A 19,853-nucleotide genomic window follows, 5' to 3' on the forward strand; every position below is an offset into this window, starting at 1 on the left:
TACCCCTAACCCACAGTGCGGGCAGGGAAGCGAGGAGGAACTGGATGGACGATTCAATGAATGTACAACATGCAGGAAAGCATCGGACTTGGTTATTTGTGATACAGTATGGATTCAGATTCAGTTAGCACAATCTGAAGTTTAGAAATGATACAGCCTATGCTTGCCACGCTATCCCTTCGGTCTTGCCATTTAAACTTCTGAACAAAAACCGCTAGGGTTCCTGAGAAGTTTTCTAAAGGAAATGAAAATCACCATGAAATGAACCCCACATATGGTCAGCACACTCTGTTAAGAATGTTTTATCTTGTTTGTATTAAGTTAGCATCAAGGTCTTTCAAGCTTACAAATCCCATGAAACAGGAAAACTGACATACAAGACGTCAATATACCACAAAGCCAATGGTAAGCACGATTTTCTCAAGTTTCAGTATGGTCACTGAATTCAATTGCCTAGCAGTAGAATTTGAAGGGCTATGCACATCTCCTGCTATTGGTCCATATGCTTCTTCCTTAAAAAACCCAAATCTTCATGCCAAAATGTACATTTTATGTTTCAAATAGCAGTAATGGCAGAGAAAGAGAACTGATTCCAAATAGTCATTTTTCTGTAGCTAAAAATTACAGACCAGCTCCTCCCAACTTGATATGTTATAATTAGAACTGTTCAAAAGGGACAAGAATAGCAATAAATCAAGAAATAAACCCTAAGAGTCAATCACAGTACTTTATAACTATACAAACACATGCATCACTGAGGTTTCTGAGCTAAGGAACTATTTGACGAAAGAGGCTTCTGAAACGTACAGGACAGAATTTAAAGGAGAGCCATTTGTTAAAAACCCTCCCAACAGTGGGACTCTGGGTACATGCGGTCCATCGTGGGGCTGAATGAGCTATGTTTACATTGCCACATTTTCAGGCCTTGGGAAGCACTACCTTTCACGTACTTTTAAACACAGAATCATGATCTTGACTAATACTCTGTGCTGGGGTGAAATTTCTGTTGTAAATTCACCTACTTTACCTTCTATCTCTGATAATGTTTTCCTTTTAGGTCTCATTCTCATAACACAACAAACAAACAAAAAAATCTTTTAACTTGACCATTAAAAGGAAGACTTCTTTTTAAGGAAGTCTTAAAAGGAAGACTTCTTAAGACAGTGTTGTCTGTGTCAAGAGGAGCATTCTGGTTCCCCTCTGCCCTCACTGAGACATCCCGTGATCTGCCGTCTGCTGGGACATCTCTGCTGGTGAGACTCATTTCTTTGTCCCAGATTTTTAGTGTCCATCTGGCACCCGCTGCAATGACCATGAAGATTGCCACTGTGGCTGGCAGTGAGATCCCTGCATCCCGCATCCTCCTCTGGTTCACTGGTCCTCCGAGAAAGGGGATAGTAGAGAGGGAATAAGGAAGAAGACTTCAGCTGCTTTCTCTGCTGGACATTTTGCCACGACGAAGGAAGGGTCTGCAACCTTCCCAGGCTTTCCCCCAAGTAACAGGGAGTACTGACTTTCAATGTTCTCTAATTCAGACAGATTTATTAATATTTAATTCTCCCCTCCCAGTTTCTAGATCCCACCGGAAGGCCACAGGATGCAGAAGTGATGGTATCCTGGGGATACCTGGGTGACTCAGTTGGTTAACTGCTGCCTTCTGCTCAGGTCATGATCCCAGGGTCCTGGGATCGAGTCCTACACTGGGATCCTTGCTCGGCGGGAAGCCTGCTTCTCCCTCTACCCCTGCCTGCCACACCCCTGCTTGTACGCTCACTCTCTCTCTCTGACAAATAAATAAATAAAACTTTAAAAAAAAAAGTGAAAAAGAAGTGAAGATACTCTGTCCCCTTTCTCAACCTACTTCCCTTTCAGGGACTCCCTCCAGCACTTGGACATTTGCTCCTTTCCATGTTGTGGGAACATCACTGCTCTGCTCTGCTCCTCAATCCTGCCTCCACCTTTTGATTTATAAGAAAATCACTATGTATTACCCCTCTTTTTTTTTTCCTTCTCGAGAAAGAATGGCTTTTGTCAACAAAAGGTGCTTACTTCAAGACCACAATCTTGCTATCAATGTGACAAATTCTATTTGAAAGTTCAAAGTCAAATTATGACTCTCCTGTAGGGCTTTCCTTCCCAAGAAGTAATGGATGTTATTGATTTAATGAGATGGAAGAACCAAGGTTCAAGTAGGAACTTGGGAAAAGAAATCTGATACATCTGATACAATGTGCCTCTCAAGTCCAAATATATATATTATATATAATATAAATATATTCAGAAGAATTCATTTCTGTGAAGTGATATTTAACTTGAACCATTTGTAATGGTTCAATGGAATTAACAAATTATGTTTTTTATACAAACTTTTCACTCATCAAAGAAAACAGAGCAGAAATAAAAACCACAGATCTCACTAAGCAAAAGAATCTGAAATCTACTGGCCTAAAAGAATTTCCCATTGTTAGTGTACGGAGCAATTACTGTAATAGAATATGGTTTCTAATTTGCAGAGATAGAACTCAAGACCAAAATATCACTTATTCAATTTTCATCAAGATGGGTCTGCATTTATAATACTTGAGTCATTTTAAGTCTCTACTATTCCCAAATGATACCCCAAATAGCAATTTACAGGGAGGTTAGTTGTCACAATCTTCCTTCTCGGGGGGAAATAACTGATCACACCAGGAAGTCCAACCAAAGTAAATAAGAAAAGCTAACGTGGACTGAGTCTGCTATTATGTGCCAGGAACCGCTCTAAGGGCATTACTGGTGTTAATTTTATTTAACCTTGGCCATAATGGATCTAGGTAGGTATGCCCATTTTGAGTTGACAAATTAGGAAACGGAGGCACAGGAAGGCAAGTAAGTTTCCTCAACACCACTCAAAGGCTAACCAGTAGAGAGATTTGAACTCTGGCAAACCCACCACCACATCTTTACATCTCACCATGACACTGGCACCGCCGCACAGGTGAGTGAAACGCGAGGGCACTGAATGTGAGGTGTAAGAAAAGAACCAGGCGCCAAGGGCTCTTCTGTCTTTATAAAGACAAAAGAAGGGACCGACGTCCCATGTTTAGTGTCGGCATACCTAATAACTCCCAGAACCATATGTTTCAAATGACCCGATCACTGGGTCTTTCGTTTCTGATCACTTGACATTTTTAAGCATGAATCATCTAATGAAAAAATTACAGGGCTTTCTTTTGAACACATTGTTTATTTGTCACCAAGCGATCTCAGATATACTTTAAACAAATTCCTTCTCTAAAGGAAAGACTACATACCCTCATGAATGGCATAATCCAAAAATAGAAATTATTTAAAACAGCTCTCACACCTTTTCTAAATTTCCTACATTGTGAAATGACAGCAGTGTCTCCCTTTCAACACTGCCTTTTAGTCAATGTAAAAAGAAATAAACCATCCCCACATGCTCATATTTGGTGTTTACTTTTCCGTCAGTCATCTAAAATGGGACGCAGGAAAAGGGATGTGTCTGTCTCTGTTAGAAAGAGAAGAAAAGTGAAGGAAAGAAAATCTAATGCAACAAGAGAGTTGCCAGATTTGGAACTGATTGAAAGAGTTTCGTGTCACCAAACATTTTTCAAAGACCGATCAATCCGCAACTCTTTTTATAAACCAACCTGTAATGACTGGTGTTTCCACACATTTTCTTCACACAGTTGCTTCCCAGTTTGGCAGTGCCTTTAATCTGAAAACGAATTTCAAACTTTAGATGATCACACAGAACCTTTTTGGCATCATGGAAAAGAATATTTAGATCATAAAGACTTAAAGGAATGTAAGCTCGAGTTCCAAGTAGTTTAAACTTTCATTACAGAGATGCCGAAAGCCACATTGCTCGGCTTACACGAGGATGTTTATAAGCGATGCCATTTGTAACTCTGACTAATTAAATGAGAAATTAAAAGGATGTGAAGAAGAAAAGCAGGGATTAAAATTGATATTAAGTGAAACATATAAATTCTACAGGATAGCAAATACCAACACAGAACCGAGCATCACCGTGTGATGGTTCCTATTCACATCTTCTGGCGTCAAGGGAAAACCACCTTGGAGAAACCAACAAATCCTTAAAATAACAGAAAAGTGCCAGCACTAACAGTGGTATACTTAGTAATCCCTGGGAAAATTCAAAGAAAGGAAAGTAATGAAATTTGTCACCTGCTGACTGGTTTCTGCTGCTTCAGAAAACAAAGAGCACATCAGATCAGGGTTCAGAATGTACAGCCAGAAAAGAACAGAATTCCTAACGGCAAAGTAACTGACTCCACTATGAATACAAACCACATTACCCTCATCCCAGCCCCCAAACCACTGGTTCTCAAAAACTCAGTGCCCGACCAGCCACAGGAACATCTTCTGGGAACTGGCTAGAGATACAAATTCTCAGGCTCCACCTAAGACCAGCTGAATCAAAACCCTGGGGATAAGGCTTGGTAATCCATGTTTTCATAAACCCTAAAGATTATCTTCATGTACACTGAAGTTTGAGATCCACGGCCTTAAATCATGTCACAACATGATCAATACAAGGAAGAGATGCCCTTGAATCTTAACAGTTGTAACAGGCAGGAGTTCTCGATGCTTACTCTGAGCAAAGCTCTGCGTGACATATTACTTACAGTCACTCATTTAACCTTTTTGTCAACCTTGTAGCTGCTATATCCACACCACTTACTAGCTCAACAGGGCACAGTGAAATGGAGTTCCCAAGAAAAGACAGTGTTCTTAGGAGAACAGTGGGTTTCTTGAATGTAGATATACTGAGAAAATAAACAGAGGAATGAAGAGAGGATTTTCATGCACCTCTGAAGCAATTTTTACTGACAAAAACCTTCCTGAAATTTTGAGATTTCTTTGGAAAAGCAAACAGGTCAAGGTCTAGCTTTTTCATGAATCAACTCCTTGAACTGATTCCATTCCAATAGCCTTCATTCTGGTCCAGAATGAGATGTGGACTGGGGCCAGCTACCCGGACGCACTGAGTAGTGTTGGTGGTAAGTAGGATGGCAGGTACCAGCACATTCCATCCCTGCGGCCAACCCTCCACCCTTAGGAAAGGAATGGATATTCTTAGCACTGGGGGACAGAAAATATAAAATAATTCACTTCTGATCATTTGATATTTTTAAGCATGAATCATCTGATGAAAAAAATTAGATGAAGATAAAGATGATGTGTGTTTAAATGACAGCTAAAAATCAGGAAAAAAAACTAACAGCCTCTTTTTATCCCCTTACATAGTTCTACTACCTCATGTAGTGACTTGGCTTGAAACCTTGAGGTCTTTTTGAGCATTCCTTTCTCCTCATTCTCTCATCCAAGAAACCACCAAAGCCTAAAATCATATTGTTCAAACTCTCGTATATGTCACTTTCTTTCCATTCCCATCTCCCTTACTTTACCTCAGGCCCTTATGATCTTGTTCTGGATGACCACAATGGCATCTGCACCTCCTTCTCATATTTATCATGGAGACCAGCCTCAAAGTCACTTTTATCACGATACTTCCTTGCTCAAACCCCATCAGAAATACTCCCTTAGTGACAAGATAAAGTCCAAACTCCCCAAACATAAATGTGAACATCTTGACAGCCTGATTCCAGCTTTATCTCCAGCGGTCTCCTCAAGTGAATCCTAAACTCGAATCACCATTCCAAAATCATCATCTCCAAAGCATGTCATGGATGTTCCAGCAAATCTTCATCCCTCCCCACAGCTTCAGACAAAAGATAATGGATGTGAAATGCAAAGTGAAAACAGGCATTAAGGCACAGAATAAATTAATGTCTGTTTACTCTTCGGGATGTGATTACAGATTAGTGCTTCCAATTTCTTTATTCCACCATATTGAATTTATAACTGTTAGGAGAAAATAGTAAGTGTCTAGAAGTTTAACATGGGTCTTTGGTTAGCTTATACAGCAGCATTTGGCTTAAATATCAAACCTGAGCTTTCAGATGCTAGAGATAAAACCATTTATAATGGAAGAAAGCTTCTGCTCCAGAGGCTCACATCCATGACGTAAAGCAAATACCCAACTCCCTCCTTCCTCTCTCTACAGAAGCACCACCACAGCCAAGGTTCCTGGGATTTGACCAAATTCATTGCTGGAAGAATAGGGATTCCTATTTTTCCCTTAGGAAATAACCATCCAACTACCGAAACCAATCAACTGAGTCCTTCAACTCTATTTAAAAAACTAACAAGAATCACCAACATTTAAGTGAAACCAACAGAGTGATAAAAATGTTCCAGGGATGTCTGGGGGGCTCATTTAAGCATCCAACTTGTGACTTCAGCTCAGGTCATGATCTCAGAGTTGTGGGATTAAGACCTACATTGGGCTCTGCACTCACTGTGGAGCCTGCCTGAGATTCTCTCTCTCTCCCTCTGCCCCATGCCTCCATGCTCTCTCTCTCAAATAAATGAATAAATCTTTTTTAAAAAGGATTCCAAAAAGAATTAATCCCTAAAAAGTAAGAATTTCTGAAAGAAATAAAAAGAACTTTTAAATGGATTATAATTATTATAATCAACAAGACTAAAGAAAATACTGCCTTCTTTTAAAAAAACAGTTGAAAAGAAAGACTAGAAGAAAGAGGAGGAAGAGAAGGAAGGAAAGAATCAGCATTTTTGGAAATTAAAAACAATGTGCCTGATATAAAACATATAAACAGATGAATAAATAGTAAAGTGGATATGCATATGAGAAAAATTTCAATTAGTGATTTGGAAGATCATAAGAAGTCTCCCACAGTAGAATAAAAGGGACAAAAAATAGGTCTTGGCAAAAACACTAAGAAAAAAAAAAAAAACATACGGAATCAAGCATGTAGTGTAAGAAACAAAATTAGCATTCTCTACCAACAGTGTGATGTCCAGCAAAACATTTAGGAAATTATTAAAATACATATGAGTTTACTAAGCCAGATGGAAACAATATCAACATAAAAATCAGTAGCTATCTCACACGCTAACAATCACAAATTAGAAGACGAAGCCCATAAAGATTTCATTCAGAATTCAAGCAACACTCACATAATAACTAAGAATAAAGATAAAGTAAATGTGCAAAAGATATTTTTAGAATAACTGTCAATCTTAACAAGGACATATAATAAGGCTTAAATCCTAGAAAAACACCATGTTCCTTAGAAAGATTTGATATTGTAAAAGTGAATTTGCCCCAAATTAATTTATAAATTAAAGAAAATCCCTCATCCTTCTAAAATCTATGTAAAATAGATTCATGAAATGAGCAAGGTCATTTTTAAAAAAGAAGAAAATCTGGCCTGACATACTATATGAATAGGATAACTAAAAATCAGCAAGAAACTAATCCAGAGATATATAGACTGGACTGTAAACAGAATAGAGAATCCAGAAAAATATCCCTACACATATGACATTTATCATGATAATGGCTCTATCTCAAACCAGCAGGAAACGGAAGACTTAACAACAATCAATGCCATTGGGATAAATGGCTTTTTACCTGGTTTAAAACGAAAAATAACAAAATTATTTTAGAATCTTATATCATAGACCAAAATTCTTGGTATAATAAAGAGCTAAAAACAAAGCTATAGGGGAGTCTGTGTGGCTCAGTGGGTTAAGCCTCTGCCTTCGGCTCAGGTCATGATCTCAGGGTCCTGGGTTCAAGCCCCACATCGGGCTCTCTGCTCGGCAGGGAGCCTGCTTCCCCGCTCTCTGCCTACTTGTGATCTCTCTCTCTCTCTGTCAAATAAATAAATAAAGTCTTTAAAGAAAAACAGCTATAAAAATGTCAAAGAAATAGCAAATACAGATATTTTAATAACTTTTTTTTTAAAGATTTTAAAGACAGTAGTAGTAGACACAAGTAGGCAGAGAGGCAGGCAGAGAGAGAGGAAGGGAAGCAGTCTCCCTGCTGAGCAGAGAGCCCGATGTGGGGCTTGATCTCAGGACCTTGGGATCATGACCTGAGCCAGAGGCAGAGGCTTTAACCCACTGAACCACCCGGGCGCCCCAGATATTTTAATAACTTTGAGAGGGCAGGTCTTCTTACAGAAGACACAAAGTTCAGGTGCCATAAAAGAAAAAAACTGACTTATTTGACCACATTAAAAACTAAAATGTCCTGTTTGGTAAAATAAATAAATAAATAAGTTCTTTTTGAAAAGCATCACTCAGGGGAACAAGATTACCGTTTATAAATAGAAAAGGGGTTAAAATCCGTAATATACAAAAGTAAGGGCTTCTTAAAATCTAATAGATATTTAACAGTTAAGATGAATCAACCTAAAAAATTCCCATTCTCAGTTTTTTCTTTTTTTTTTTAAGATTTTATTTATTTATTCAACAGAGAAAGAGAGAGGTCACAAGTAGGCAGAGAAGCAGGCAGAGAGAGGGGGAAGCAGGCTCCCTGCTGTGCAGAGAGCCTGATGCAGGGCTCGATCCCAGGACCCTGAGATCATGACCTGAGCTGAAGGCAGCGGCTTAACCCACTGAGCCACCCAGGTGCCCCCCATTCTCAGTTTTAATCTAGGAAATGAAAGTACTAGTGCTAACATGAAATGCAAATGTCACTTCTTTTTGAATCAGATTAGTAAAAAGAAAGCAGCAGGAACCAGTAACATCTAGTATGGGCAATGATGTGAGAATAGAGCATTCTCCATTCAGTTTTGACTGGTGTATAAATCAGCACAGCCTTTTGGGAAGCATTTTGGTAGTTTTTACTGAACTTTAAATTGTGCTTACCTGCTCAACCAGAAATCATACTTCAAGGAATTTATTCTAGAAAAACTTGCACATTGTCTTACTCTGTGCATCTAAACATTTCAAGTCACGTACGTGCCATTTAAAAAAATGTGTTATTCCCACATACCAATATGTATTCTTTGACAATAGTTAGATATTTAAATAATTCATCATTTGTATAACATATATAAATAAGGGTTTTAAAACAAATTCTTTAAAGATAATTTCTTTCAAAATACTGACCACATTGCCCACCATTGCATACCCTTAACCACTGCATACTAAATATTTACATGGAAATTCTCTGTCTCCATTTTAAGGTACAATGTGCAACTTTACTGTGTCCATTGAGTCAAAAATGGTTCTCTGCTGAAGACCAGTGCAGTAGGTAAAAAAATAACCCCTCAAAGGTGTCCACAGCCTAATCTCCAGAAACTGTCAATGTGTTATTGTACACAGCAATAAGGTCCTTCTAAGTATAATTAAATCAAGGCGTTTGAGATGTGGTAATTATCCTGGGAAATCTGGCTGGGCCCAGTACAATCACAAGAGTCCTTAAAAGAGTAAAGTGGAGGTAGAAGAATCTGTTTCAAAGTGATGGATAGTAGGAGAAAGACTCAAATGTCCACTGCTGGCTTTAAAAGATGGAAGGAAGCCATGAGCGAAAGAACATGCACGGTTTCTAGAAGCTGGAAAAGGCAAGGAAGTGAGTTCTCCCCCACAGCTCCCATAGGAATTTCACCCTGCAGACATTTTGACTTTTAGCCCAGTGAGACTTATTTCAGATTTCAGACCTCCAGAATTATAATAAATTTGTATTGTTTTAAGCGGTTATGTAAAAAAAAATTGTTTTAGCAATAACTGAAAACTAATACAATCAGACACTGTATCAGGTGATACAAACACTAACACATGCTCTTGCCTTTGAGATCACAGCCCTTCCAGTGGAGGAAATAGATACAAATTATAATTCTTCAGATAGATATTAAATGTCAATTTATAAGACTCTCTGATTCTTTTTAATTATGTATAATTTCATTATACCTGCTGATACACTATCACTTTAGAACTCCTCAGATGCCTGCACGATTATATAAAATTGACCTTGGTGGTTGGATATTATTGGCTGAGAGTAAATAAACTTACAACTTTGTCCTAAATATCTCAGTCTTTGCTATTAGGGCATTCTTCGTGTCTTCCTGAATTCTGTAGGTAATGTTATAAAATTATTTATTATTAAAATAGGGATAAAAGGGACACTCAATTTCTATATTTCACTGTCAGCTTCACTTAAGAGTTTGGCAGACATTCATTATAATACATTATTGAGCATTTATGCATAAAACATAGTTTATGTAGTAGACTTTTGAATCCTGAAATTTTTAGAAAGTAAGCAAAATGTTTGCGTCAGTTGGAACTTCCGAAATGGATTTTAACAAATAAACTACGTGGGAATTTCCCACTGGGGAAGAGAATTGCTGGCACTGCCTACAGGTGTTAGGGCCTCACTTACAACAGCCCTTGAATCCCTGGTGGGCAGAGACAGGAAATGATTTGTGAATATGCAAGTGGGAAGAAGTGTGTTAGCTTGTCATCTGCAGGGCTGCCCCTACAGCGCCTGTGAGTAGATCTCCTCATCAGCCAGAACTAAGAGGAAAATAGGACAACTCAGTCGAGTTACTCCCTCGATGGAAAATTTCAAATATTTATGAGATGTTTTCCCTTGTGGCATATTTTACATTTCCTACACAAAATTTTCTCCAAATTAAAGTGCTTTTATGAGACTTCTGGTATCAGTCAGGGTCAAGTCAAGAGGCCGAAATCTGGGGCACCTGGGTGGCTCAGTGGGTTCAAGCCTCTGCCTTCAGCTCGGGTCATGATTTCAGGGTCCTGGGATCGAGCCCCGCATTGGGCTCTTTGCTCAGCGGGGAGCCTGCTTCCCCCTCCCCGCCTCTCTGCCTGCTTCTCTGCCTACTTGTGATCTCTGTCTGTCAAATAAATAAATAAAATCTTTGAAAAAAAAAAAAGAGGCAGAAATCACACCATTTCTCTTTTCAGAGATAACGGAATAAAAAGCATTCCCCCTAAAGTTGGTAACTGAACTGATAAAAAGAGAACTCTACGATATTACGAAGGTAGTGGCTATAAGAAGAACTTAGCACTCCCAGGACTAGGGGAAACAATAGAAAATGCTAGAATTATTAAACTTGGGCCCTTATAGGAGCTGTGGAGTTAAAACTCAGATCTCCTAGAAGGTGCTGGCCTGGGAGAGATGGTTTCTCTGAGACAGGACATTTAAGTGAATTCTGTAAGTGTCAGAAAACTTCAAATTGAGCTCAGCTGCCGCCTCCTGAAAAGTCTGCTGCGTGGGCGGGGATGGGGGGCTGTTGCCAACGTGATGAGCATAGGAACCCCAAATGAGCTGGAATCCATGGGAAGAAAGCAGAAAAACAGGCAAGAGAATGTCTTTTTGTCCCCTTCCCACCTTGGTGACTCCCTCTAGTGCCTCCCCTGTGCACAATTCAAACAGGAAGTCAGAGGGCGAAGCAGCAATGTGGTTTCCAGTCCCAACTCCAACATCACAGAGCAGAGCACAAAAGCATGGATGTGCCCCTGAGAAACAGCTCAGCAGTTGGTTCAGCCCTTCCACGATGCACGTCCACCAATACGCTTTCCTATAAACAGCAACAGCACAGCTGTGTGCACGTAACAAGATGCAAATGAATTTGTATTAGTACAAATGATGTCATATTAGTATAAACGAAGACACCCTCCCTTCAAAAATCAATGGAGACAAAAATCTCAACAATCTCGGTATCTATCCCTATGCAATTCTACTCTCCAAATTTGGCCACGGTCCCATCTGCATTTTCTCTTACCTAACTACTAATTGGAGAATCATCTCAAGAAAGCTATACAATACAAAGAGGAAAATACACAAACTGCTTTGCTATTTATGCAACTGGTCACAAGGCTGTCACTGATGTTTACAACTTCCTTCTTTCGCTGTCTGTCCCAAGCTTTCTCTATCCTCAGCCAAAAGTTTAGTAAGTCTGTGTTCTTACCTGGTGAGGCAACCCAAACCTTCACTCCTGATGTGTCTGAATCCGGTTTTGTTGTAACTTCTATTATTTGATTTGGAGCCACTAAGTCGAGGCTCCCAAGAAAATGTGCTGGGTTTCAGACACGGTCCTCCGTGGCCTCATGGAATGGTTACCAACCCCTTTTTCCCTTGGTAATCAGGATCGATTACTCCAGCCAGCAGTAACCACCTGTGTTACTTGTTGCTCTAGTGGCATTTAAATCCCTAACAAGTCAGGTGGCTGCCTCATCTTCAATTCAATGAATCGGTACTGTGTCACCTGGCAGAGGCCTTCTTTCCTTATGAAGTGCGGCTACCAAACCCCCAGAGCTTAAAGTTGTAGAGGGAGAAGCCAAAATGCTGAGAATGGGCTTTCAGACATTATCATTCATGGAGCCATTCCTAACTCCTTGATTTCCTGAGCCATGTATTTTGGCCACAGGGGAGACCGCAACCAGACATTGGACTCCGATTCAAAGCGTAACTGCATCCTGGAAGACAGCACCCATCCTACCAGCTATGGTCTCCATTCCACTCATCCACTGGGAAAGCTGCTTTTGAGTGATGAGACAAGGGGTAAGACAAGTTAACTTCACAGGCTGGAGCCAATGGCTGGACAAAGTTGTACAGAAATACCACGATCACAGATAATACATTCTGCAAATCCATGGATGGCGGTCCTGGCAGAAGCATTAGGGGCAGGGAAGGCAAATCAGCATCAGGATTACCTATCAGTATTGGCGGGGAAATCGTGCCCCCTCATGATGGCATGGGTCCCAAGTAATCAACCCACCATGTGGTGGTCTCTGCTATTGGAAGGGTAGGCACAAAACAAGACACAACCCTTGGGGAGTAGTAATCTATGTTGTTGAGCCCCTCCACAGCCTCTATCCCTGTGCCATGGCTATGCTGTGCATGGGCCCATTGAGCAGGGACTGCGGTGGCTGAGAAAAGAGGCTTACTGACATCCATTAAAACAATGTGTCATTTTGTTTGCTTGAGAGGCGCTAATGAGCATGAACATGGGACACAATTATCTTCACACACTACACCTATGCAGGGGAGGGAGGCGATAGGTTATAAATAAGAACATTTGAAGCCTAGAGAGGTTCGGCAATTTCAAGGAAGTTGAACTTGCCCCAAGTCACAGAAGAGAAACCAAAAGAGCAAGAACTCTCCCCCAAATCTGTTTGATTCTAGACTACACAATCTCTCACTATTCTAGTGTCTCTAAAAGAAGCAAGAACAGGAACCAGAAATGCAACTGAAACAGAGAAAGGACATGATTACATTATCAATAAGGCTTAAAACAAAAACAAAACCCTAGTTTTTAAAAGTGAGGCTCTTGGGGCACGTGGATGGCTCAGTCGGTTAAGCGGCTGCCTTCAGCTCAGATCACGATCTCAGGGTCCTGGGATTGAGCCTCGTGTTGGGCCCCCTGCTCAGTGGGGAGCCTGCTTCTCCCTCTCCTTTTGCCCCTCCCCATGCTTATGCTCGCTCTCTCAAATAAATAAATAAAATCTTAAAAAAAAAACAAAAGTTTGGGGTGCCTGGGTGGCTCAGTCGATTAAGCATCTGCCTTCAGCTCGGGTCGTGATCTCAGGGTCTTGGGATCAAATCCCTCATTGGGCTCCCTGCTCAGCAGGAAGCCTGCTTCTCCCTCTCCCTCTGCCCTTCCCCCTGCTTATGTTCTCTCTCTCTATATATATATATATATAAAATAAGTAAATAAAATAGATTTAAAAATTTTAAAAGCTAAAAAATTAAAATTAAAAAACAAAAGTGAGACTCCTCACCAAGGTCAGTGTTGCAAAGAACTGAACAGACAAGGCAAGAGGTTAAAATAGACTAATAGAAAATCATTTATCATCTTTTAGCTGAGACATGGAGATAGTAACCAAATATCACTGGGGCCTACCAGGAAGTTGCAAGGTCATCAAAGGACAAGGAGGGGACAGCAGTGGGTGGCAATAAACAGAAGACCAGAAAGGGCTGACCAAAGAGAGAGGAGGTAAGGTAATGTCACTGAAGGTCATGTTAATGTCACACGTGTATGAAAGAAGTATGCAGAGACTGGAAGAGCAAAGCCAAAGTTACATCCAGTATATTCTCCAAGTTCCCAAATAAAGGAGAATTTATAATGGTATCTACTTCTAGAACCACTTAGATTATTTAAAAAAACGTGAATTCACCCAGCAACAGTGAGCAGTACATTGGACACAGTCAAAAACAGGAATTAATAGTGATGGTAGTAGTAATTATAGCAAAGCTTGCATTTCTTGAGGCTGTACGTGTACCCATACTGTGCGATACAGTATTCACGCGATCTCATCTTGCTATCACAAGCCTACAATGGCCAATATTATAGTCACCATTTTACAACTAAGGACACTAAGGGTTAGAGATAGGTAATTCATCCAGGGTTACATAATTAGTGACAGAGACAGTTACCACTGTCTGCTTCCAAAGGCCATGTGCTAGACTAGTGGAGGAGAAAGGGAGGGAGGGAAGGCCAGAGGGAAGGAGGGAACCTGACAGGGAGGGAGGGAAGGAAGAACAGTCGGTGTAAACAAGAGAAGTAAGTCCTTGCAATTAAACAGTTCAGTTAGTAATGGCAATACTTCTTGATCTTAAAGACTCTTGAACAATAAGTTCATATGCACCCCATTTAAATGTAGACAAAGGGAAACAAAAATTTGGCCTTGACCCTGACCACTCCCCATCCTACTTACATCTATCCTATTTTCCATAATCTAGGTTTTTTTCCCCCTGTGTTCCTCATTGCCTGGCAATTCCGGGTGTTTTAAATCCTATTTAAGACACTCTGGCAACAAAATTATTTACAACCTTTTGGATTGAGATCTTGTTTCAGAACCAAAATATTTTAACTTGTACCTGCCAATCTGAATGACTCTAAGAGAACAAGTCGCTTATAAGTTTTTCCATCCCTTCTCCAACCATCGACCATGCGGCAGTAAATGCCTTCGCCCGAGGATTCTACAGCCCTGCATCAGTGTGCCTGCCAACGGATAAGGGAAACATGAAACCGATGATTCAAGTTACTATACCTGGGATCCATCTGTCCACAAACCGTAAGTATTAGAGAAGCGAGAGCGTACATGGAGTGGCAAATCCCTCACCTCGAATTTTGTGTGTTCAGGCCACAAATTGGTTCTTTTCTTCTTTCTATTGAGCAAATGACTTGAATGTTTTAAGTTTCAGGTTTTGAAACTTGAGGTTTGTAGCATTTTCTTAAAAATATGCTAATATTTAGCCAAAGTCCTTCATATTTGTTATTTTCTTTGATCTCAGGATAACCTTAGGAGATCAATATTACTACCATTTCACAAGAAGCTGAGGTTTACTAGCACTCAAGATTATGGGACCGAAAACAAGATTTTCTCACCCAAATGTCTTCTAAACCATGAAAGCCCCTAGAAAATTTAACCTCAAAAGCCTCCAGAATTTCTTCAAATGGTCTCATCTTTAGCCTTTCTAATTATACTTGAAGTTATATATTGAAAAATTAGGGATATTCTAGCATTTTAAAGATATCATGTGCTTTTTAATGCTTTGGTTATATTCCATATGTCTAAGAAACTTGCTATTTGTACCTTCTACATACAAATTGGGTACCAACCCTTATTTGGACCTTTCTTTTCCTTTAACTCAATGTAAAAATTCCTTATTATCTCCTTTGGTTATTCTCTCTGTCTGTATTAAGTAAGCCTGTTTCCTACAATTTATTCCCATAGTTTTCCAAACTTTAAAATTAGAAGCTATCAGAGCTTCCTCTTTTTTATTTATTTTTTTTAAAGATTTTATTTATTTATTTATTTGACAGAGAGAGATCACAAGTAGACGGAGAGGCAGGCAGAGAGAGAGAGAGGGGGAAGCAGGCTCCCTGCTGAGCAGAAAGCCCGATGCGGGACTCGATCCCAGGACCCTGAGATCATGACCTGAGCCGAAGGCAGTGGCTTAACCCACTGAGCCACCCAGGCGCCCAATTTATTTATTTTTTTAATTTTATTTATTTATTTGACAGAGATCACAAGTAGGCAGAGAAACAGGCAGAGAGAGAGGAGGAAGCAGGCTCCCTGCCGAGCAGAGAGCCCGATGTGGGGCTCGATCCAAGGACCCTGGGATCATGACCTGAGCCAAAGGCAGAGGCTTTAACCCACTGAGCCACCCAGGCTCCCCAGAGCTTCCTCTTTTTAAAGGTGGTCCAAATTCCAAACTATCAGATGATACGAGTCACAGTACCTGGAATTAATAAGTTGTTGAATGAGGTTTTCAACAAAGTTGAAGTTTGCTGGACCCCTTTACAAATTATCCTAATTCTGCCCTAGAGTTCCCTCAAATTCACACTGATTCTGTCTTGGCAATATAAAATTCCCCTGCTAGAAAGAAAACCCACTTGTATTCTTAAACAGAAATAATCCCTGTTTGTCTACTATTATAAGCTAATGAAACTCCTCAATAGCTTGTCTTTTCTTTCTGACTTGCATCATCATAGTACTTTTTATTACAAATTCTACTCCTCTGGTAGTCTGTTCCAGAGATTTAATTCAGATATATGCTGTCAAGATTTTTCTTACTCTTCTTTTCTCAGCTCAAAAAATTTTTTGTATCTACTATACATAAAGCATCTTGTGAAATCATTTTTTTTAAAGATTTTATTTACTTATTTTGGAAGCAAGAGAAAGCTCAGGGAAGGGGCAGAAGGTAAGGGAGAGAATCTCAAGCAGACTCCCCGCTGAGCTAGGAGCCTGAATGGGGGCTGGATCTCATAAGCCTGAGGTCATGACCTGAGCCAAAATCAAAAGTAGGATGCCTGACCAACTGAGCCACCCAGGCACCTGAGACCTCAAAATTCAGTGTTGTTTCACTGTATTTTTTGTCTAATTATTACAATTATTTATTTTGCAACAATTTTGAACATAGAGAAGAGTTAAAAGAAAAAAAAAACAGGAAGAGTTCTTACTACTCTTTACCTAGCTTTGCTTTATTTGAATTTTACTAGATTTTCTCCTAATGTCGTTTCTCTATACAAGGATCTAATTCGGGATTACATCATCATCATCATCACCGGTGATGGTACCAGGCTGCAGAGTTAAAGTGTGTCTGCCAGTTTTCTCTTCTGTAAAGTTATTATTCTTCCTATCATTGCTCATAAATATTTGGGAGAGGATGGTGACATTCTGAAAATACTCTGCTCCTTATTAAACATTCCCCCACCAATGTAAGCATTCAGTGGTGGATTTTGCCCACTGTAGTTACTATTGTGATGTTCTAACAGTGGTTTTCTATTTCCTTCATTCTTCTACATGCATTAACTGAAATATTTCTGCAAGAAAGACTTGTCTCTTCATCTCACATATTCATGTATTTAATCAGTCATTAGTGTGAACAAATAAATAGTTTTGTTATTTGAGATGTAATACAAATACTTTGGGGTTTTACGCTCTTGCTTGAATCATTTCTTATTCCATTTGTTCTAACTCGGGCCATTGGAAGTTTTTTGAGGTTAGCTCCTATATCCTCCTGGTGTGTCCCTATACTTTTTGTTTTAGTACTCCCATATTTTCTGGCATCACCTGGTGTCCAGGCTTACCTTGAATTTTCCTCCACAAGCTCTGGAATCAACTATTACTTCAAGAAGCTCTGATACTCGGGCGCCTGGGTGGCTCAGTGGGTTAAGCCACTGCCTTTGGCTCAGGTCATGATCTCGGAGTCCTGGGATCGAGTCCCGCATCGGGCTCTCTGCTCAGCAGGGAGCCTGCTTCCTCCTGTCTCTCTGCCTGCCTCTCTGCCTGCTTGTGATCTCTCTCTGTCAAATAAATAAATAAAATCTTTAAAAAAAAAAAAAAAAGAAGCTCTGATACTATTTAGTAAGAGGATAATATTAAAAAGCAAGATCTGGGAGTTATGTATGTTCATGATTACTATGGAAACACTGCTCCTAGGAACCTCACACGTATGAATACCTTTTAATGCACACACGTATATCTGTATTTATTTATCTGTATATATTTTAAGCACACACACACACACACACACACACACACACACACACACACACACGGTTGATATTGATATCTCTGACTCCAATCTAGCACCACACGGCTCATTCTATTATTACTGTGTTTATTTCTAAATGCTTTGACAACAAAAGAAATCTGGCTTTCATTATCTACAGTAGATCCGCCCATCTGTTCAATCCTATTATACATGTAAAGTAGTTTCAGAATTGCTAACCCATGCCCACTTGAAAAACAAAGTTACCAACCATAATGTGTGTCATCATTTTTGTCTTTAGCCTTACAGTATCCAGTCAAAACTCTGGTTTCCAAAGTCACTTAGGTCAGCTCCTTTCTTCCCTATTTCTCTCAGTGTGGTTTATCATTCATGAGTCACAGTCAAGATCGTGCATCTTTGGTCTTCTTGACATCCTGGTTGATTTTTTTTATTAATTTACATACTCTTCATACTATCGAGTGGTATAAATTTCTGTATTGACCACCATAGTACCACACAGAACAGTGCAATCACCCCCAAAATTCCTGTGTGCTGCCCCTTTGTAATCAACCTCTCCCTCAGCTCTTGACCACTATCAATCATTAATCTGTTTTCCAACTCTGTATTTTTGCCTTTTTGGGAATGCTATATAAATGTAATTACATAATATACAGTCTTTTGTTCCTGGCTGCCTTCATATAGCAAAATGAACTTAAAATTTACCTGATGTGTGTGTGTGGTAGGGGTAGGGGTGGGGGGGGGTTGGCAACTTCCAGAATGATAACATGAGTAGCTCCTCAATGAAACAATCATAGCTGGTAAAAATCATTATTAAGAACAACTATTTAAAGTTTCTGTGAATTATCCTAAGGATATAGAGCAAAGGAAGAAGTATTTATTCAATACAATCTACTAAATATCAGTAAGAAGAGCAAAAATCTGTGGCATTTGGGCCACAACCCACTCTCTCCACAAATCACCCCTCTCTTAGGCACCCCTGAGATCAGCAGGATAGAAGTCCTACTCCCAGTGGTGCCTCCAAGAACAAAGGGCTCCCCATCCACCCTGCCCCCAGCCAAGGACAGTATCTCTCCAGAAGGTGCAGGTCAACAGTATTTCTCATTACCAACCCTCCCCTACATCCACACCCACCCCGAGCTCACTACTGCAAAGTCACTACTTCAGACAAGAAATGTTAGAGGTATGGGGCTGTCTTCCTCTGCCTAACTCTGACTCATTGAGGCTTTACCCCAGGTATAACAGGCCAAGAATACTGAGATCCCAGTTACTTTTGTCCCATCTTGCTCATAGAACAGAGATTCCATACTGGGAAAGGCAAACAAAAACAAAATGAGAAGCTACCAATCCCACCAAGTGCCCTGCTTATAAAGCAGGGGTATCATTCTGAGAATCTACCACCGTCCCTGCCTACAGCTCCAGAACAGTGCCTCAGAGACTTTGCCCACAGAGAGAAGGAAGCAATAAGAATGGAAAGATCAAGAATTCCCCCAAAGGAATTGAATGTATTTGGAAAGAGTATGGAGAAGTTGAGGACTAAGGATGCTCTCAAAAACATCAACAGATGAGTGGATAAAGAAGATGTGAGATAGATTTAGATGTGTGTGTGTGTGTGTGTGTGTGTGTGTGTGTGTGTAGGAATATTATGTGGCCATCAGAAAAAAAAACACCTGAAATCTTGCCATTTGCAATGACATAGATGGAACTAGAGGGTATTTAAGCTAAGCAAAATAAGTCAATCAGAAAAAGACAATTATCATATAATCTCACTGATATGAGGAATTTGAGAAATAAGACAGGATCATAGGGGAAGGAGGGAAAAATGAAACAAGACAAAAACAGAGAGGGAGACAAACCATAAGAAACTCTTAATCTCAGGAAACAAACTAAGGGTTGCTGGAGGGGAGAAGGGTGGGAGGGTTGGGATGGCTGGGTGATGGACATTGGGGAGGATATGTGC

At 40.0% G+C, this 19,853-nt stretch overlaps 1 protein-coding gene across 8 annotated transcripts in view; it reads right to left on the reverse strand.

Annotated features, from left to right (window-relative positions):
- The window catches only part of SUGCT (succinyl-CoA:glutarate-CoA transferase), an 802,332-nt gene that overhangs the window by 353,986 nt on the left and 428,493 nt on the right, over positions 1–19,853 (reverse strand). The gene's annotated exons all lie outside the window — the stretch shown is intronic.

Source organism: Lutra lutra, chromosome 11 (genome assembly GCF_902655055.1).
Source record: "Lutra lutra chromosome 11, mLutLut1.2, whole genome shotgun sequence".
Lineage (NCBI taxonomy): Eukaryota > Metazoa > Chordata > Mammalia > Carnivora > Mustelidae > Lutra > Lutra lutra.